Source organism: Rhinatrema bivittatum, chromosome 10, assembly GCF_901001135.1.
Source record: "Rhinatrema bivittatum chromosome 10, aRhiBiv1.1, whole genome shotgun sequence".
Classification (NCBI taxonomy): domain Eukaryota; kingdom Metazoa; phylum Chordata; class Amphibia; order Gymnophiona; family Rhinatrematidae; genus Rhinatrema; species Rhinatrema bivittatum.
The window spans coordinates 25,658,924-25,679,059 of NC_042624.1; the positions used below are offsets into that span (position 1 = coordinate 25,658,924).

Sequence of the window (20,136 nt, forward strand, 5' to 3'; positions counted from 1 at the left end):
GCTGAATAAATGATGTGTCTGTATATGTGTGTGTGTGTGTGTATATATGTGTGTGTATATATGTGTGTGTATATGTGTGTGTGTGTGTGTGTATATGTGTGTGTGTGTGTGTGTGTGTGTATATGTGTGTGTGTGTGTGTATATATATGTGTGTGTGTGTATATGTGTGTGTGTGTGTCTATATGTGTGTGTGTGTGTGTGTGTCTCGTGTCTTGTGTTTGCTGCTACCTTTGTAGGTTTTGTATAATAGAAAATGATGTGACAGCAGCCTTGCTCTCCTTGATTTTATTGTTATGTTCTATACAAAAAGCTGTAAGGTACATCACTTAAATAAAGAAATAATTGATCACTTTCATGCCGTAGTAGGGATTTTGTTAAAGGGCTGCATGCTCAGATAATATATTTGCAGTGAGCTCATGGTAGTCTCTTGCCAAAAAAACATAAAATAAGTTTAAAACAAAAGGCGTTTCATTTTTTGGAGAGAAGCTCCTCCCCTTTTCTTGTAGAGGTCCTATTGCATAAACATATTTTTTTTTCCCCTAGCAGGAGCACACCGGCTCAGTCAGCCACAGTGAACATAACAGACCACAAGCACAGCCAAGAAGGGAAAGGCGCCTGGAAGCTGGAGAGAAGGGTGAGTACAGCAGATAAGTTATTAGAGGTGCCCTAAGCCCATATGCTGTTATGTCTAATAGGGGTTAACCTCTAGGTAACTGCTTACAAAGGTGAAACCTAGGCAGGTTGCAGGAGTTTTATCTTTGCATTAGCTGAATTCATGGTATGCCTTAATCCTTAGGAGCTAGCAGGTGTGGCACTAAAGCTTATAGTTTAACTTCAAGCTAAGTATGAATAACCTGAAATTCAGACTTTGTGCAATTCTTAGTTATTTTCTGACTGTCGCTATGCAAAAAATCTCATGGTTGTTAATTAGAAGAAAACCTTCAACTAGTGTATCCAGCAAGTTTGAGTTCTCAAAACAGATCTTGCATATTTCTGTAAAGTTGGCAGAAGCCAAAGCAGATCTAAATGTATCAGTTAGGATGGACCTGGGGACCACATGAGGGTAAGCTGAGGGTGCAGGGAGCTGGGGGCCTGCAAAGGTAGGGAGAAGGATAGGGGGAGTTGCTACACGGTGGCATAAGGTAGGGGTTTCCTCTTGCAACTGTGGGGCACAGCAAGTCCCCAAACCACATGGAAAACAATGACATTTTGTTGGGTTTTGTGTTTTGGATTGGAAATGATAAAAAGCAGAACAAGAAATGTTGCTACGTTGTCTCTGTTGTTCTTAAAATGAGAACATCCCTCTTCCAGAAATAACCTTGTGATGTCCTAGAAGGCAGGGAACGTAGACATCTAAACACCCTGCCAAAAGAATGGAGGCTGAAGGAGAGGCATTTCCAGGTCAAAGAAGATAGGGGCACCCCACACACAGACTTGTTACCATAAAAAGATTAACAGTTAGTGCAGTTAGTGTAGCTGTGTTTAAAAAAGGATTGGATAAGTTCTTGGAGGAGAAGTCCATTACCTGCTATTAAGTTCACTTAGAGAATAGCCACTGCCATTAGCAATGGTTACATGGAATAGACTTAGTTTTTGGGTACTTGCCAGGTTCTTATGGCCTGGTTTGGCCTCTGTTGGAAACAGGATGCTGGGCTTGATGGACCCTTGCTCTGACCCAGTATGGCATTTTCTTACTCAGGTAACAATCCGCCACCTAGAAAGAAAAGAGGGGGACTTGGCACACTGTACGTGACACCCTCTCCTTCTACTCATCTGATGTCTGCCATAATAAAACAGATGAGAGAGATAAGAAAACAGTCGGCTGCATAATGGCAGAACGCAGAAAGAACCGGCAAGTGAACACAATCAGAATAGTACTAAAAGAATCCGTGCGAAGACGTTCTCTTCCAAGATCTGGTCCTCAATTCTGTCCCAAAAAAAAGCTCAGACTATTGGCATGATAGAGGTGAAAGAGGTTAAGACCCAGATAATCTAGAAAATAATTTGCCACTGCGCTGTGATGAAAGTCGATCCTTACCTCAGTGACGCTGGGCTATTCAGAAGTCTTGTCAGTAGCATGGCGTACACATTTCTGCATGCATTCGGGATTGCCCAGATGCCCCCATTCTCCGGCGGATCTACCTTCATCACTGCGCAGTGGGAAATTCTTTTCTAATATAACCTGATGTTACATAACCTTTTTCACCTCTACCATGCCAATAGCTATCCGTCCTCTTACATAAAAAGTTATTTCCAGTTACAGGAATTTATCTGCTGAGGAGACAGAGCAAGGCTGGGCACAGTCTATTGTTTCTAATTTTATATCTTGTTTTTTACCTGTTATTGTCAATCTCTACCTTATGTCTTTTTCTCCTCCACTATTAACCTGGCTTAGAACGTTTGCCGCTCTACCCTTTGAAACGCTGCTTTCTGCATGACGACTTTACTGTTCTAAATCACTTTGAGCAAAATTTGGAAAAAGTGGTATGAAACGTAAACAATAATGATGAGAAAGAAAAGAAATTATAGGTGGGGAGGGCGAAACCAGCTACATGAAGCTCCTCTCTCCCCAGATCCAGTCATAAAGCTACAAAATGAATAACTAATGAGACCCATAGCAGAGGGAGTCAGATAAACCTATCTGCCTAATGTTGCCGGGATATTTCAGCGGTGCTGGTTCACCACTGACGTCGATACCTACGGTAGTTATGGTAAAGTTAGCCAGAGAGGTTTATCTGAGTAACTTTAGCAGTGCTCCTCAGCAGTCCTATAGTTATTTGGGCTGTGTTAGCTGTAAATACTGAAAATGAGCGTTTATTCAACTAACTGAGGCCTAGAGAGCCACCAAGACACAATCTCTTTTCACGGGAGGGATCCCACCATTGCGGGGAGGTGAGGAGGGGTCGCCGTGGCTGGATGCCACTCTGTTTCATTTTGTAGCCAAAGACGGCAGGACAGAACAACATGGCCAGCGGCCCTTTAGGTGTGACGGCAGCCTCAGCCTCAAGGGACCACCCTCACCTTAAAGGGCCAACCACATAAAAAGAAAATGGTGCCACATTCAACCTGGGGACGCCTCCCAAGGAGGCTCCGATCCCCCCAAAGTGTGTGTGGGGGGGGGGGGGGGGGGGAATAAAGTGCAGAAATGGTGACAGCTCCACCCCCAACTCAATCATGAAAAAATAAACTGTGGCCCCTCTTTCCAAATACTTCAATATTTCACTGCCTCCCCTCCTCCCACCCCAATAGGGACCTCAAAACATTGCGGGTATAGTGCCCCCTGCCTCCTGCATCCCCCAAATCTATAAAAAAGTTATTGGGGTTCAGTGAGACCTCCACCCCACCCCTTGCACCCCCAAGCACCCATCAGCCCCCTCCGAACCCCCAAACCTTCATAAATCGGTAGCAGGGCCTGGGGAGTGCCGTTTTGCCGTGAGATATATTTTAGACTTGCATGGTTCTTAAAATGTAATTCAGGAGCCTCGGGACCCATGTTAAGGTCCCAGGGCTCCCACGTTGCATTTAATGAATCTCTTTGGTTGGCCGCAATAAGACATTAACGTGAAATTGACTAATAATGAACTGATTTGCATGGATTTGCATTAGTCATCCATGTAAATTCTATGCAAAGCAACTCATTGTAATAGGGGAGGGAACTCTGGCAGGGCCATGCAAATTATTGTGCAGTATCACTGCGATAGTGCTCTCTCGCATGATATATACCCTACCCTCCCCTCCTCTCCCTCCCCACTTCTCCCTCTTCCCACCCCTCCTCCCATCTCAAATTCTGCTCAAATGTATGTATGTGTGTACTTTCTCTCCTATAAATGTACATATTGTATATAATTGCAAATCTTGGTTATAACTCTTAATGCTATATTCCCCATTATATCTCCCCCCCCCTAAATTACTCTTTTGTTAACTTGTTATATTTGTTCGATGTAAAGCGCTACTCCAGGCGTCTGTTTGCGTTACACTGTGAACCGATGTGATATCTTTGATGAATGTCGGTATATAAAAAATTTTAAATAAATAAATATATGCTGTTTAACACACGTTAAGGCCTTACTGCACCTTGATCCCAGTTAATCAGACAGACAGCTCCACCCTGGAATGCCTCCACCCTGCCTGAATGTTAACCGGATAACTTTCTAGTCATATAAAAGGATAACCGTCTTGTCTGTCTTGGGGCTGGTCAGCACGGCGGGATCTTCAAATCCCACCATTTGTCCAACAAATGATGCTGACCTCAATGACCTTTATTTTGTAGGTCTGCATTCTGATGGACTTCTGGAATGGCAGAGGGATTAAAAAAATTACAAATACGCTTAAGACCTCTACTCATATCACCACATTGCTCATTTGGTCACACAAAAAAAGTCTGCCTTTCTCACAGGGAGACAAAATCTCATTCTGTTAGACCCTCTGCTGAATTGAATATGGTACTCTTTGCTTTTGTCCAAATTACCAGACTGCAGTTCTCAAGCAAAGTCTTTTTTAATGAAGAAGAATGTCAAAGAAATATTTACAATCCAGTTTCTTTTGATAGTTTGCATAGTCTTCAGTTGGATTTCTCATTTACTCTGGGTGAGTGGTAGTCCGGCAGTGGCCCTTGGATTAGGAAGGGTGCTGAAGGGCAGAAGCAGTCTGGACATTGACCTTTTCTCACACAAAATACTTTGTTACTTACAGAAAAACAAAATCAACCCCCCAAAAAGCCTGCTTACCTCAGAAGCTTCTCTCAGAGTTATGGTATTCAAATGTAAGCAGCCTTGGTGTACTGTCTTCTGCATTCTCCTTCCCTGCATCTGAGCTTTTACCCCTCTCCCAAGGAAATGCCTGGATACCCACCGGCTGGGTTTTAAGGTGGACCACGTTAGATGCCTTGCTTTGGTATTTTAAGGCGTTCTGGGGCTCTCTCCCATATAACCCTTCACATACTGTCTCCCCCAGAAACAACATCTGGATCTATTTATGTGTTTATTTATTTATTTATTTGAAATGTCTTCTACCCCGCAACTTCACAAAATATGTCCAGTGCGGGTTTCAGAAATTGCACCCAGAAAAATTCAACATAATATAAATTTACTGGCACAAAATTTCCTTAACCTAAAGCAATAAAATTTACACCAATAAAAGCCAAAGCCTATACATTGAAAGCTTCTTCAAAAACAATTTCTAAGTAAGTTTTCTAAACATTTTTAAAAATGGACAGCACACCAATTATATTCCCGGGCATGGGTAGCTTGGGTCTTCTTCAGATACAGGCGAGCAGCTTCTCCAGACTTCTTTAACCATTGGTGCATCCAGTTTACATAGCGAAGCAGATTCAGTCCTGGGCTTGCTTCCTCTTCCCAGATTTCTAGGGCTACATACAGGATCACCCTTAGTCTTCTTCCATACAGCAATTCAAATCGGGAGAAACCGGATGAGCTTTGATGAATTTCTCAGCCTGCAAACCGTATATTGGGCAAGAGCAAATCCAAGTTCTTGCTTTCATCCATGATAAACCTCCTCAGCATCTCTTTGAGAATTTTGTTAAAGCATTTGACTAGACATAGGCTTCTGGGAGGGAGACTGAGGTCGGAGGGCTTTCACTCCCAGTAATGTGTACACTTGCTTCATCACTCTGGACATGAATGGGGTCCCTTGGATAGTAAATGTCTCCTTAGGCAACCTGACCTGTGAGAAGACCTCCATTAAGGCAGTTGCTACATCTGGATCTTCATATTCTATAAGGATACCATTCTTTGGATATTGGGTGACGTAGTCCAGGATGACAAAGATATATTTATTTCCATGGGCCAACATGTCCAAGGTTCCCACCAGGTCACAACAATTCTCTCAAAAGGGGTTTCTATCATGGGCATTGGCACCAGAGCAGCTGCTCAAACTACAGTGTGTTTGGTTATCTGGCTTGTAGGGCAGGCTGGTAATAGTCCTGAACTTGCCTGTACAGGCCAGACAAATAGAACTGGGCCAGGAGTTTCTCCTGAGTTTTCTCTTCCCTTAAGTAGTACTCTAGAAATTGGTTGTAGGCTAGTTTCACTTGTTATCGCTAGAACCAGGATACCAGAAGTTGTTCAAATGTTTTAACCTCTGGTTTCCCTCTGGCCACTTAGTACACTAAGTCCCATCTCATTATGAAGAATGGCAGAGGTAGGTTATGAGCTTCTGACCCAAGTACTGGCTTCCCATCTACTATCAGTATTTCCAGGCAAACTTACATGACTCAGCTTCCCTTTCAGCATGACTAAAGTTACCAGGGCTACCTTCCCAATCCTATTCTTAGGAAGGTAGGGGCTACTAAGGGATCCTAAAATACTTAGGGGTCCTCCAGGAAAACTATCTACAGTGCCAGAAATAATTGAGCTTCTCCCAATGGTACTGCCATTGGGATTTGAGTATCTTTGGTTCCCTGATGAATACGTCTGGGTCCTTTAACATGAAGACTGAGCTGGCTGGACCAGTGATATGCCAACTCCAGATCCTGGGACCTGGACACTCATGTCCCAGGACATTGGGGTATGAGAGCCAGGGAAGTACTCCTACTTCTATGATATTTGTCAGGCTGGAGTCTTCAGCAAAACCTGGGCTGGTTGGATATTGCTGCCTGTCATAGTCAATTTGCACCCTTTTGACCAGCTCCCTCCATATGAGAGTTTTTACACTTCCCAAATCTCCTAGGGCTTGCATAGAGGAGCCATCCAATCCCAACAAAACCATGAAAATGGAGAACCCCAAGTGAGGAATGTCTACAAAATTGCAAAAATAGGGGGGGGGGGGGGTCATCAGATAGACATCCATAGGTAAGTATGTCACCCGGTTACACTCATAGGCGAAAGGGACTCTCTCGCCACAGCTGAAGCAGGGCGGTAGACCTAGATCCTATGAGTAGTGAAGGAATCAGGCCAGTCCTGTTCTGAGATCCACAGCAAATGCCTTGCTGTGACGCCTTAGACCTGGTGATGGCTCCATGGACGCTCCTCAGGCTGGAAGATTCCCTATCGGAACTGTTGTTGGCACACTTTTATTTATTTATTTATTTATTTATTTATTTGTTGAGTTTTATATACCGTCATTCGGTAAAGCCATCATAACAGTTTACAAGGTTCAACTTGCAATACATTTAACAATTAAGCAAAAAGTATAACAGGATGCATATTAAACCCACATGAGAGACCTCCGATTAGGGTACACCTAGACCTTTCAAGGCTGGTGGCTGGCCCTTTTGTCTGGATTTGCAGCTTAAAAGACATCCTGGCTGCTGTCTAAGAAAGTTGCCTAGGTAAGTGGTTTACATGGACTCTGGCCATCCTGTCAGCCGGGCAGTTCATTCAAAGTTTACCAAGGAGCAGTCCAGGCCCTCTGCTGGAGCCATCTTAAGTATTCCAGGAGCCAGCGGGGTAGGTCATGTCATAGCTCCTTGCACAGCTTGTGCTATTTATGTAATTGGCATTTGTTGCTGGTTAAAACACTTTTATAATGCTTGTTGTTGCGCACACTGGGCCTGTATGACAGTTTGCGGGCTGTTGCTGCCCCTTTGTGATGGCTTATGGCCCACGTGTAGGAGGGCCTCTCTGCTCCCAGAAGACCACTGTCCCCCGAACACAGCAAAAAAAAAAAAATCCCAATCATCTCTCTTTGTTTTCTGGGGGAAAAAGGAAAAGAAAACCTAGCCTGTCCAGCTCTAGCTTACTGCGCTCCCTCTCTATCTGCAGGGGCAGCTTTAGGATTTTGCCACTTCTAGGCACTTTGTGCCATCATCTGTATTGATCTTTTACAGAGTAGCACAGGACTGATCTCTGCTGAATGAGCTTCAATAGAGCTGGGAGGTGACAAATCTTAGTCAGCCTGCTTCCCCTAGATGTTTTCTGCCCTAGGCACAAACATAATGGGGGCCTATTGACAAATCGAGGGCTGTCTATCAGGGCAGGGCTAAACTCTTTAGCTCCCTGGACAACTCTTTGAAGATGCCGCTTGGTCCAAGAGAGAGATTTTGAAGCATGAGTCTCCAGAGGATGGGTTCCTACAACCCACCACTGACATCGTATGTGGAAATGTAGGAGTGGCCTTTGTCTTGTGGAAGGTCACCCTATGATCTGGTTTTCTACTCTGGCTAGAACAAGTTGGATCAAGTTTTTCCTTCTTATTTTAAAGTGTTCTGGGGCTCTCTAATATATCCCTTTACAGGCTGATATAAAGACGAAAGATGTTTCAATCAATTAGTTACATTATTCTCTTCTTCTTTGATTACAACTTTTCCAATAACACTTCTTGTAACAGGCCTCTCAGCTTAGGAGTAAGATCTAGGTTTGGTATCAAAGCAGGCAGAGGCCATCCTGGCACTCACCTGTATTGGAAGGTGCAGATGCATGCTGCTGTCGGACAACTTTTTCTAATGCTACAAAACTATTAATACTTTTCCCCTGGCAACACCTTTTTGGAAGAGTCCTTTGATTAAAGAACAATTGTGCTTACTCAGGACTGGCTCTTTTATTAGGTGAACTAGTTAGTGACTTAGAGCCCCAAAATGCATGAGGCAGCAAAAATGCTGCCTGGGAGCCATACCAGCAACCCTGGTCATGGAGCTAGCCCAGAAGAGATATCATTGATGCTGTGGGCAGGCTCCACCAAGCTCCTTGTATGTCAGGAGTGGGGCCTGACCTGGGAAAGATCAAGGAGCTGAGACACATGTGCAGTGTTGGATTTTGTGTTGGAGGTGGAGCTTGGAGGCTCCAGTGCAGCCCGTAGGTAAGAAGTAGGGTTGTCACTTGGCTCCATGTCATTGCATGCATAGACTTGTAGTTCTGATTTTCTTAGGTAAATCAATGGGACACTCTACATACACTTTACACGGTGCTGGAAATGTGCATGCGCTTTCATTTGTTTAAATGAAATGTATATGGATAATTGCCAAACATGCTTCTGAAACACCAACAAAAGTCTTCCTTCTGTACGGCCAAAGTACCCCTGTCATGAAAGTCTGCTCTTACGTTTTGGCAGCTAAAAATCCACTTTCCCAGATATGGCTGATTTAGCTTGATTAAAACTTTCTTTTCACCCATGTACCAGGTGAGTAAAAATGGGGTTAATCCAACTAAAATTTACCCATTATAGTCAAATCCATCCATTGAATTCCTTCCTCTACTCATTTTATTAAGGAAATGCAATGATAATTATCATGTCTTTCCAATTTCAAGTCCATCATAATTCTAAAAGAAATGTTAAATCTTTTTTAGCCAGATCAGGAACAGCAATGCTTCTTCTGAATTAATTTACAGCTGGATAGTTTATTAATAATTGCCAGTAGGTTTGTTCGTAACACTGCCATTGAGTTTCTAGGGTCAAATGGAAATATTGTTCCACCAGCATTATTTATGTTCTACCTGGAATCATTGAATCAACCATTTAGAGACCAGAAAGGATAATGGGGCAAATTGCAATTCATGAGAGTAATTTGAATATTCAAAATCATATTCTTAGATAACAAAATTGGCCTCAAAAGCTCAAATCGTGGCAATTACACCATTAATGAGTGTATAATATCATATGGGGGGTCAACCTGTGAGTCACAGAATATATTACCAGCCTCATTAAAATATAGGTCTTATTATCCCTTTTCAAATATACAAAATCAGTCCAATGTCATCAGTCCCCTATAGAAAAGACAAGGGATGTGCATGGGCCATGCTCACTAAATGATAGCACATTTTAAGGGCAAGAAACCAAATGCTTGCCCACCTTTCAACTGCCCGTTTTTTTTAACCCTACATAGACAAATTAAAACTAAGCTAGCACATCCATCCACATACACCACATTAAAAATATTGCATGAAGTTTGGCAAAATTAATGCATAAATGTTTCTTTTATGTTTGTATAACTATACATTCAATATTTTAAATACAAATATGCAAAAAATCACGTATATAAGAATTCAACAAGTTTGAAATTCATCTGTAATAGGTCCGACAAAAGATATCTTCGTTTCGCCTCTGTAGTCTTGAGGCTTCCTCAGGGACTATTTTAATAGCGTTATACTTGCAGTCATGCAATTGCCATGTTCAATTCACTGCCGCCGAATTCGGACACCCGAATTCGGCGGCAGTGAATTGAACATGGCAATTGCATGACTGCAAGTATAACGCTATTAAAATAGTCCCTGAGGAAGCCTCAAGACTACAGAGGCGAAACGAAGATATCTTTTGTCGGACCTATTACAGATGAATTTCAAACTTGTTGAATTCTTATATACGTGATTTTTTGCATATTTGTATTTGAAATATTGAATGTATAGTTATACAAACATAAAAGAAACATTTATGCATTAATTTTGCCAAACTTCATGCAATATTTTTAATGTGGTGTATGTGGATGGATGTGCTAGCTTAGTTTTAATTTGTCTATGTAGGGTTAAAAAAAACGGGGGGTTTTCTATATTAATAAACATTAACTTTATGTTATATGTCTCTCTATCTTTGTTATATGTTGATATAGTGATATAGGGAGTTGCACTTTAAATTGCCCTTAGTATTGTTACACCTTTCAACTGCAGCATTTGCATAACACTCTTTATCCAAGTCAGTTTTTGTTGCCTTTTTCTTGAGTTCCCCACCGTCATGGGCAGTTGAGCATACAAATAGCCAACTTGTTTAATTGCATGAATGTGAGGAACCATTTAGTTAAAAGGTAACTTATTTACTATAGGTTCAAACAACGTCTCTCAATACCTTGGCCCAGGAGGATGCAGTCTGCTTCTTGGCCAATATATGGGTTTAAACAACAACGATTCGGGTTTTTTGCATTGACACACAAACATTTAATCCAGGCAAATAGAATTTCCCACATGGTTCACAAATTCTGTGTGAAATACATTTGCATGCACTGCAACTATAGAATTATGCAAAACTCTCTCATGCATATTCATTGTGAATATCTTGAAAACCTGACCTGTTTGAGGCTTTCGAGGACTGGAGTTGGCCACCCTTGCTCTAGCCAATAAAAAAAACATCAGATCTGACAGTTTACTCAAGACACTGGGGTAAGGCAATGAAATAAGCATTATAATTACATTATTTTTCAAAGTCATAAAAGAGACATGCTTATTTCATCTCATTAAAGATCTTCTCTATAATTTAACGAGATACTCGCCTCTTTCTAAAGTCTTTAATCAAACTGAGTGCATCATCATTATACCACCACCACCTCCTTATATTAATTATATGCCATGCATTTGCATTTCATAAAACTTTAGCTTCATTTACCAGTCTGTAATTTCATAAGGAATTTATACATTTTTATAATATAAGCAGGAGTACATTGCATTTCTTGCATGTTAAATTTGGACAGGTTGTTGGTATGCAGGTACTGTCCAGTAAAGGGAAAAGTCAAAAACTAGCGACTGATAAAGCACAACTTAGTGATACTATTGGCGAGGTGGGTAGTCAGGTTAGTTCCAGCAGGATACAATCACCTAGAAACCAACCGGGTGGGGACCAGGTGCTATGCAGACAGGTGATAAAGCATAAACAAGTGTCAGATAAAGGAAAGCACAGTTTTGTGATACTGCTGGCCATGGGAAAATAGGGTAGGTACCAGGAGGCTGATGCTAGGTACTGTCCAGTATGGCCACAGGAGCTTAGAAGGCCGGATGTTCAGACAACAGCCTCTGAGCCTCACCAGTTTTGTTAGGTGTTTAGCTTAATACAAAAAAGCATGGTGAACAGACATGGAGGGGACTTGGGTGCTGCATTTAGCATGGGATCATCTGCACTCCATTCAGGATGGTAGAAAACCAATGAAGAAGAAAACCATAACTGACTTGGATAAAAAGTGATATTTTTGTGTTTGGCAGCCCCACTGGTGGAGGCCCCCGGACAGATGCATGGTGAGCCGCCATGCTCCTCTGTCCTCTTTGGCCACTCCCACTGACTGTGACCTGAATGTGCGGCAGGCACCCATGCTTGGCCTGCCTCCAATGCCATTATCTCCCTGGGATTCCCTAAGCCACGTCCATGTGAACAGGGCCACAGCAGGAAATCCTTGGTGGCACCGGATGATGACATCAGTGGTATGGGCCTATAAAAAGACACTTCAGCCTCCTCTCCTTTCATCAGCAATAGGTCAACTACCTCCGGTAAAGTGTATTGCCTCAGTGTGTTCCTGGTCTTCATTCCTGGTCTTTGTCTTGGCAGTCCCTGGTTCTCCTTCCTGAGTACTTCGTCTTTGTCTTCATCCTGTAGTCAGTTCTGAGCTCTTCACCTTCATCCTGTGGTCAGTTTTCAGTTCCTCATCTTCTAGTCATCAGTCTTCAGTGTCTTCTCCTGCCTGCTTGTGCTGTTGCTTGCCTCCCTACCTGCCTATCCATCCCATCTTCCCTCAGATGGAAGTCTGGTTTTGACTTCACCTTGATTCTTGACTCTGATTGAACTCTGCCTGCCACTGACCACTGCCTGACTCTAAACAGATTGATCTCTGCCTGCCACTGACCATTGCCTGACTCTAAACAGATTGATCTCTGCCTGCCACTGACCACTGCCTGACTCTAAACAGATTGATCTCTGCCTGCCACTGACCATTGCCTGACTCTAAACAGATTGATCTCTGCCTGCCACTGACCATTGCCTGACTCTAAACAGATTGATCTCTGCCTGCCACTGACCATTGCCTGACTCTAAACAGATTGATCTCTGCCTGCCACTGACCATTGCCTGACTCTAAACAGATTGATCTCTGCCTGCCACTGACCATTGCCTGACTCTAAACAGATTGATCTCTGCCTGCCACTGACCATTGCCTCACTCTAAACAGATTGATCTCTGCCTGCCACTGACCATTGCCTGACTCTAAACAGATTGATCTCTGCCTGCCACTGACCATTGCCTGACTCTAAACAGATTGATCTCTGCCTGCCACTGACCACTGCCTGACTCTTACCACCCAGAACACCGCCTGCCCTGACCACTGCCTGGCTCTGACTCCGTCTGTATTCAGCCAGCCCTGGATCCTGGCCTGTGACTCAACTACCTCCACGGATCTTCACTTCATCAACAGAGGCCTGTGCCTAAGACTTTCTGGCCCCAGAACCCAAGGGTTCAACCTAAGGGGAACGAGGGCTGGTATAGATGAAGCTCCAGTTGGACCTTTACCACAGCCGGCTCTGCCAGCCAATGGTGGGGATCTGTAGGGCTCTTCCCTGCAGGTTGTGCCAATCCCACCTCAGTCCAAGGGGCCACATTCTTAGCAGATATGTTGGGATACATCTTTGTAACGTGGCCAGGAATGGGCAATTGGTCTTTTTTCACTATCTTCTACTATGATACCATATGTGTGCTTTTTGGGCTTACAACTGTAAGTTGCTTGATTTTTTTTTTAGTTTTATAAAAGTTTGCATGCATGCATAAGGAACAGATCTTTTCCAGCCTTTTCCTCTTGCTGCCAGTAATATTTCTTCTGAAAATTTTCTGACAGGTTTTAAGTTCTCTTCTTCAAAGAGAGGAAATTTACGGCCATTTTAACAGCTTCGGGCTTCTTGTGGCAGATTTACATCATATATTTCTTTCTGTTGAAGATAATTGCTTAAACTTCTTGGCTCCGGTATTCAGAATTATCTAGCCCTTGGGCAAATACTTATCCCTGCTGAGTGGCTTAAATTTAGTGGTTTGAAAATGGGCATTTAGGGGAGGAGCTTCATTGGGGAAACAACTTAGCAGGCTAGCATTGACGTTTGAGTGCTGACCGCCTAAGTTACGTGGCCATCTCAGAGCACTCCCATAGCCAACTTAAATCTAGCTAGCTAAGTTTAGCTAGTTTTATATGTCTATTTTCAATAGCAACCTCACTAAGTTCAATAGCAACCTCACTAAGTTCAATAAGCAATAAGCAACCTCACTAAGTTCAATAGCAACCTCACTAAGTTCAATAGCAACCTCACTAACCTTCTATCTGGAATAACATCCCAGCAAATCTCAGATTTGAACCCTGCCTCTTAACCTTTAGAAAAAGACTAAAGACGTGGCTCTTTCACCAAGCCTTCCCAGATCCACCAGATATTCACTAGTTTGAGCTTCCCTTCTTACAAGGTCTTGGACACACTTCCTCCTGAACAATGGACATTGGCATTCCAGGTTAAAGAATAAGCTCCAACTCGTTAAACTATTTAGTATTGTTATATTTACTCTACCTGCCTCTATCTTCCTTCCAGCTTGTTTAAGCCTCCAAGTTCTTCCATTCCTTGTTGATTGTAACTTTGACTTATTCCTTTTTTCCTTTGTTTATCTATTGTTACCAGAATTGGCACCTCAGTTTACCCTTGTTAAAATGTAAACCGATCCGATATGGTTATCAACTATGAGGGTCGGTATAAAAAACTGTTAAATAAATAAATAAGTAAGTAAGAACATAAGAAAATGCCATACTGGGTCAGACCAAGGGTCCATCAAGCCCAGCATCCTGTTTCCAGCAGTGGCCAATCCAGGCCATAAGAACCTGGCAAGTACCCAAACACTAAGTCTATCCCATGTTACCATTGCTAATGGCAGTGGCTATTCTCTAAGTCAACTTAATTAATAGCAGGTAATGGACTTCTCCTCCAAGAACTTATCCAATCCTTTTTTAAACACAGCTATACTAACTGCACGAACCACATCCTCTGGCAAAAAATTCCAGAGTTTAATTGTGCGTTGAGTAAAAAAGAACTTTCTCCAATTAGTTTTAAATGTGCCCCATGCTAACTTCATGGAGTGCCCCCTAGTCCTTCTATTATCTGAAAGAGTAAAAAACCGATTCATATCTACCTGTTCTAGAGCTCTCATGATTTTAAACATCTCTATCATATCCCCCCCTCAGCCATCTAGGTTGCAGCTGAAGTGTGTCCAAAGTGATTTTGCTGGAAAGACAAATGTACTTCATCCATGTCAATCAGGTTTTCAAAAGAATTTTAGTATGGAGACTGCGTTATTATCAGTGGTTAATGAAATCAGGATGAAAATGGATAGGGGAAAGGTGTTTTGTTAGTTTCAATTGATATGAATTCAGCTTTTAGTACAGTGGATCATATCTTGTTATTAACATGTTTGCAGAAATTAGGATTTCAGACATTTTTTAAAATGGTTCAGGTAATTTCTAGAAGATCGACAATGTTTTTGTTGCATGGGGAACATCATTAAAAAAATCTTTCTTTTAGAGTACCACAAGTTTCTATTTTATCACCTCTACTTTTTAACTTGTTTTTAGCCCCACTACTGGAATTAATTCAAACTTTGGGTTTCAGCTCTTATATATATAAGGTGACTATAATCAAGTACTGGAGGTTTATAACTCCAATTCTGTTCAGGATATGAGCAATTTTAACTTCTATTTAGACAAGACTGCTAGTTGTCTGTATGAACACAAACTTCAAATTAGCCCCCAAAATCTGAGGCAATCTGGTTTGGGAGATGTAAATCAGATGTAAACCTTGCTTCATTTACATATAACGTTATTTTTACCTCTTGTAGATGTAGTCAAAGTCTTTGGGAGTTGATATGGACAGTGCACTATGGATGTCAAAGCAGGCTTCACTGTTATCCAGATGAGTTTTTAATAATCTTTATATGATTTGTAAACTAGCTTTGTTTTTATCCAGATCTGATCTGGCATTGTTATCTTGTGCACTTGCACTGTCATGAATGATTATATTTGGGATCACAGAGGAAAATCTAAATTGCATACAGCTGTTATAGAATACTGCAGCTAAAATCTGCATTTGCTTTCTCTAAATATGCTCATGTTCTTCGTGGCTGCCTGTCTGTGGTCAGATACTCTAAAATTCTTTGTTTAACACAAGGCTTTAACTATAGGGAAGCCTGATTACCTAGCTAAGCTTTTGCTCCCTTATAGATCAGTAAGAGTCTAAAATTGTCTCAAAAAGAATGAATAAGAATTCCTTCACTGCGAGAATTCAAATTAGAAGACACAATGCAGGGTTCTTTTCAGTATCCAGCCCCATTTGCGTGGAATTTCCTATGTTCAGACTTCCACACAAAAGCTAATTTTATGAGGTTTTGGAAGCTGGTAAAATCTTGGATATATTTGTGGGACTTTGATTAAGGGTCTTGAGGTCTGCTATTTAGACAATTGTATTTATACTGCTATTTTGTCATATGTTTTATTTGCTTTTTGATGTATTTACTAGAGATGTGAATCGTGTCCTCGATCGTCTTAACGATCGATTTCGGCTGGGAGGGGGAGGGAATCGTATTGTTGCCGTTTGGGTGTGTAAACTATCGTGAAAATCGTTAAAATCGTGAGCCGACACACTAAAACCCCTAAAACCCACCCCCGACCCTTTAAATTAAATCCCCCACCCTCCCAAACTTTAAAACCCACCCCCCCAATGCTTTAAATTACCTGGGGATCCAGCGGTGGTCCAGAACGGCGGCGGTCCGGAACAGCCCCCTCAATTGAATCCTGTTGTCTTCAGCCGGTGCCATTTTGCAAAATGGCCGCCGCAAAATGGCGGCGGCCATAGACAAAAACGATTCGACGCAGGAGGTTGTTCCGGACCCCCGCTGGACTTTTGGCAAGTCTTGTGGGGGTCAGGAGGCCCCCCCCCAAGCTGGCCAAAAGTTTCTGGGAGTCCAGCGAGGTTCAGGAACCCCCGCTGAATGACCTCCTGCAGTCGATCTCCTGCCGGCGCCATTTTCCATACGGAAAATGATTCGCGGCAAGAAATCGCTTCCTGAACCCCGCTGGACTCCCAGAAACTTTTGGCCAGCTTGGGGGGGGGCCTCCTGACCCCCACAAGACTTGCCAAAAGTCCAGTGGGGGTCCGGAACGACCTCCTGCGTCGAATCGTTTTTGTCTATGGCCGCCGCCATTTTGCGGCGGCCATTTTGCAAAATGGCGCCGGCTGAAGACAACAGGATTCAATTGAGGGGGCCGTTCCGGACCGCCGCCGTTCTGGACCACCGCTGGATCCCCAGGTAATTTAAAGCATTTGGGGGGGGGTTCGGGAGGGTGGGGGATTTAATTTAAAGGGTCGGGGTGGGTTTTAGGGGGTTTTAGTGTGCCGGTTTTCCTGCCCTCCCCCTTCCCCCGATTTACGATTTTTTAACGATAAATCGGGGGAATTGGTATTGTATCGTGGCCCTAATGATTTTTGACGATTTAAAATATATCGGACAATATTTTAAATCGTCAAAAAACGATTCACATCCCTAGTATTTACTGCATTTTATTGATTAATGCTGTATTTATTGTATATTATTAATGAACTTTTATTGTACACCGTTTTGAAATTTTCTATGAAAATCGATATATTAAAATAAAAATTACCATTACCAATAAAGATAGCCAGTTATTTGGGCCACCCAGCAGTCTTTCAATATCTGCTCCTTTGCCATATATTTAGGGGCGGATTTTAAAAGGAGCGCGAATAGCCTACTTTTGTTTGCGCACCAGGCGCAAACAAAAGTACGCTGGATTTTAGTAGATACGCGCGGAGCCGCGCGTATCTGCTAAAAACCTGGATCGGCGCGCGCAAGGCTATGGATTTTGTATAGCCGGCGCGCACCGAGCCGCGCAGCCTACCCCCGTTCCCTCCAAGGCCGCTCCGAAATCGGAGCGGCCTCGGAGGGAATCCTCTAACGCCCTCCCCTCACCTTCCCCTCCCTTCCTCTACCTAACCCACCCGCCCGGCCCTGTCTACACCCCCCCTTACCTTTGTTGGGGGATTTACGCCTCCCAGAGGGAGGCGTAAATCCCCGCGCGCCAGCGGGCCTCCTGCGCGCCGGGACGCGACCTGGGGGCGGGTACGGAGGGTGCGGCCACGCCCCCGGGCCGTAGCCACGCCCCCGTACCCGCCCCCAAAACGCTGCCGACACGCCCCGAAAACGCCACGACGACCGGGACCACCCCCGACACGCCCCCCTCGGAGAACCCCGGGACTTACGCGAGTCCCGGGGCTCTGCGCGCGCCGGTGGGCCTATGTAAAATAGGCTTCCCGGCGCGCAGGGCCCTGCTCGCCTAAATCCGCCCGGTTTTGGGCGGATTTAGGCGAGCAGGGCTCTTAAAATCCGCCCCTTAAGGAATACGTTGCACCCTTAGGATCCCGTGTCATTCTTTTCCCTTGCAGTTGCTCCTTAGATATTTCTGCCAACATCTTTCTTCCTTCCATGAAATATTGCTCTGTTCTCTTCTGCAACTATTTTCTATTTTGCATTAATTCTCTCCAGATGTTGGTCCTTTTTTTTTCCATTTTATATGCTTTATCTCACATGCATGCACGGCACGCCTGCAAACGCACGCAACCCTGACTGTGTTCTCTTATTTCTGAAGCCTCGCTTCAAATCGTCTTCAGAGTATTGATCAAACACCTTCTCCCAGCGCCAGTTTTGCACCTGATCTAAATAAAAGGCAGAAAGTGGGCTGATGCTAACGTGCTTGCCATTTGCCGTGTCCCCTGCTCAGAGCGATGCTGTGCTGCGTGTAGGATTTATGATCGTCTTCTCCCAGTCCTGCACGCACATGAGAGGAAAAGCTATACTAAGGTATAAGGAATAGCTTTCCTTTTCCAGACACACCCAGAAGACAAGAGAAGCAAGAGAGAGGCTAGCAAACAAAAAAAAAGAACAAGATAAAGTAAGAAGAGGCAGAACGGACTAGAAAAACTAGAAAGATAGTAAAGACTAGAGCCAGTTAATTGTGCAGTTGCTGAAATCCAAAGCAGAAATGCCTGCGTCACCCTTTTTGAATGCTTAGACTCCAGTTAATATACCTAGGGGTAGATTTTCAAAGGGTTATGTGCATAATATACGCACGTAACCCTTTAAAAACCCTCCTGCCATGCGCCGAGCCTATTTTCATTTTTCATTTTATTTTTTCGTCCTCATATCAGATCTCTTATTAAAAGTGGATTTTTCAAGCTCCGTCTTATTGCAGGGTTAAGGCAATTACTGTATGATCGAGATTTCTTGTTTGTAACTCGTGCTATCATTTTTCCACACATAGACTATTGTAATAGTCTGTTCATTGGTCTTCCTAAAGTCTAGAGATGTGAATCGGAACCGGAATCTGATCGGTTTCGGTTCCAATCCAAATCTTAAAATTCTTATCGCCCGGCCTGATTTGATTTTTGATTATTGGCTGTGCCCGATCCGATAATCAAAAAACCCTCCCCCACCCTCCCGAACCCCCCAAAAAGGTTTTAAAAATAACTGGTGGTCCAGTGGCGGCGCGGGGAGCGATCTCCCGCTCTCGGGCCATCGGCTGCGTTAATAAAAATGGCACCGATGGCCCTTTGCCCTTACCATGTGACAGGGTATCTGTGCCATTGGCCGGCCCCTGTCACATGGTAGGAGCACTGGATGGCTGGCGCCATCTTTAAAAATGGCGCCGGCCAGCCAGTACAGTTGATACAATTATTACTCAATTCGGCTGCACGTCTTGTATCCCATTCTAAATGTTGTGATCATATCTCTCCAGTCCAGTGTAGTCTTAATTGGTTACCAGTAACTGAACGCATTATATATAAAATAGTCATGGTTGTCTTTAAGCTTTTAGCTTCAGATTCCTCTTACCGGCTAAATGCCCTTTTACGCATTTATAAACCTGTAAGATGCTTAAGATCATCCCAATTGAATCTTTCAGAAATTCCATCTGTTCAACAAGCGCACTTTTATAGTACTCGGGAGACCTCCTTTTCCATTGCCGCACCTACACAATGGAATCTCATTCCATTTGAACTTAGATCTTTGGATGATGTGAAAAAATTTAGACAGTTATTGAAAGAGTATTTACTCCGACGTGCATACAATATATTTTAGTGGTGTTAGCAGAATAAATCCTCTCAAAGATGTGAGGATAATGATATATATTTTGAGTGACCGATTATTCATTCAATTTAAATGATATTGAGCTTTATTGTTTCTGTGAAACATATGAAAATTGTGTGTTATTGTACATGTTAATTTCATGTTTTTATTATGTATGTTGATGATGTAAATCACCTAGGCCTCCTTGTGGTAGGCGATTAATACATTTTAATAAATGAAAAAATAAACAAAAAAAAAATGTACCCTGCATGCGCCGATTCGAAAATCTGCCCCCTAAAGGGGTACAATGTAAAAAAAAATGAAGGGGCCCATATTTAGCTG

At 43.1% G+C, this 20,136-nt stretch overlaps 1 protein-coding gene across 2 annotated transcripts in view; it reads left to right on the top strand.

Moving 5' to 3' along the window:
• The first annotated feature begins 546 nt into the window (after positions 1-546).
• LOC115099900 (dimethylaniline monooxygenase [N-oxide-forming] 2-like) overlaps positions 547-20,136 on the top strand; it is a 65,787-nt gene continuing 46,197 nt past the window's right edge. The window contains exons 1-2 of one of the 2 annotated variants that reach the window (XM_029617879.1): positions 566-634; positions 15,499-15,572. The gene's annotated coding sequence lies outside the window, so the exon portion shown is untranslated. Of the gene's footprint in view, positions 635-15,498; positions 15,573-20,136 lie in introns of both variants that reach the window. The other variant, XM_029617878.1, reaches the window with a different exon arrangement.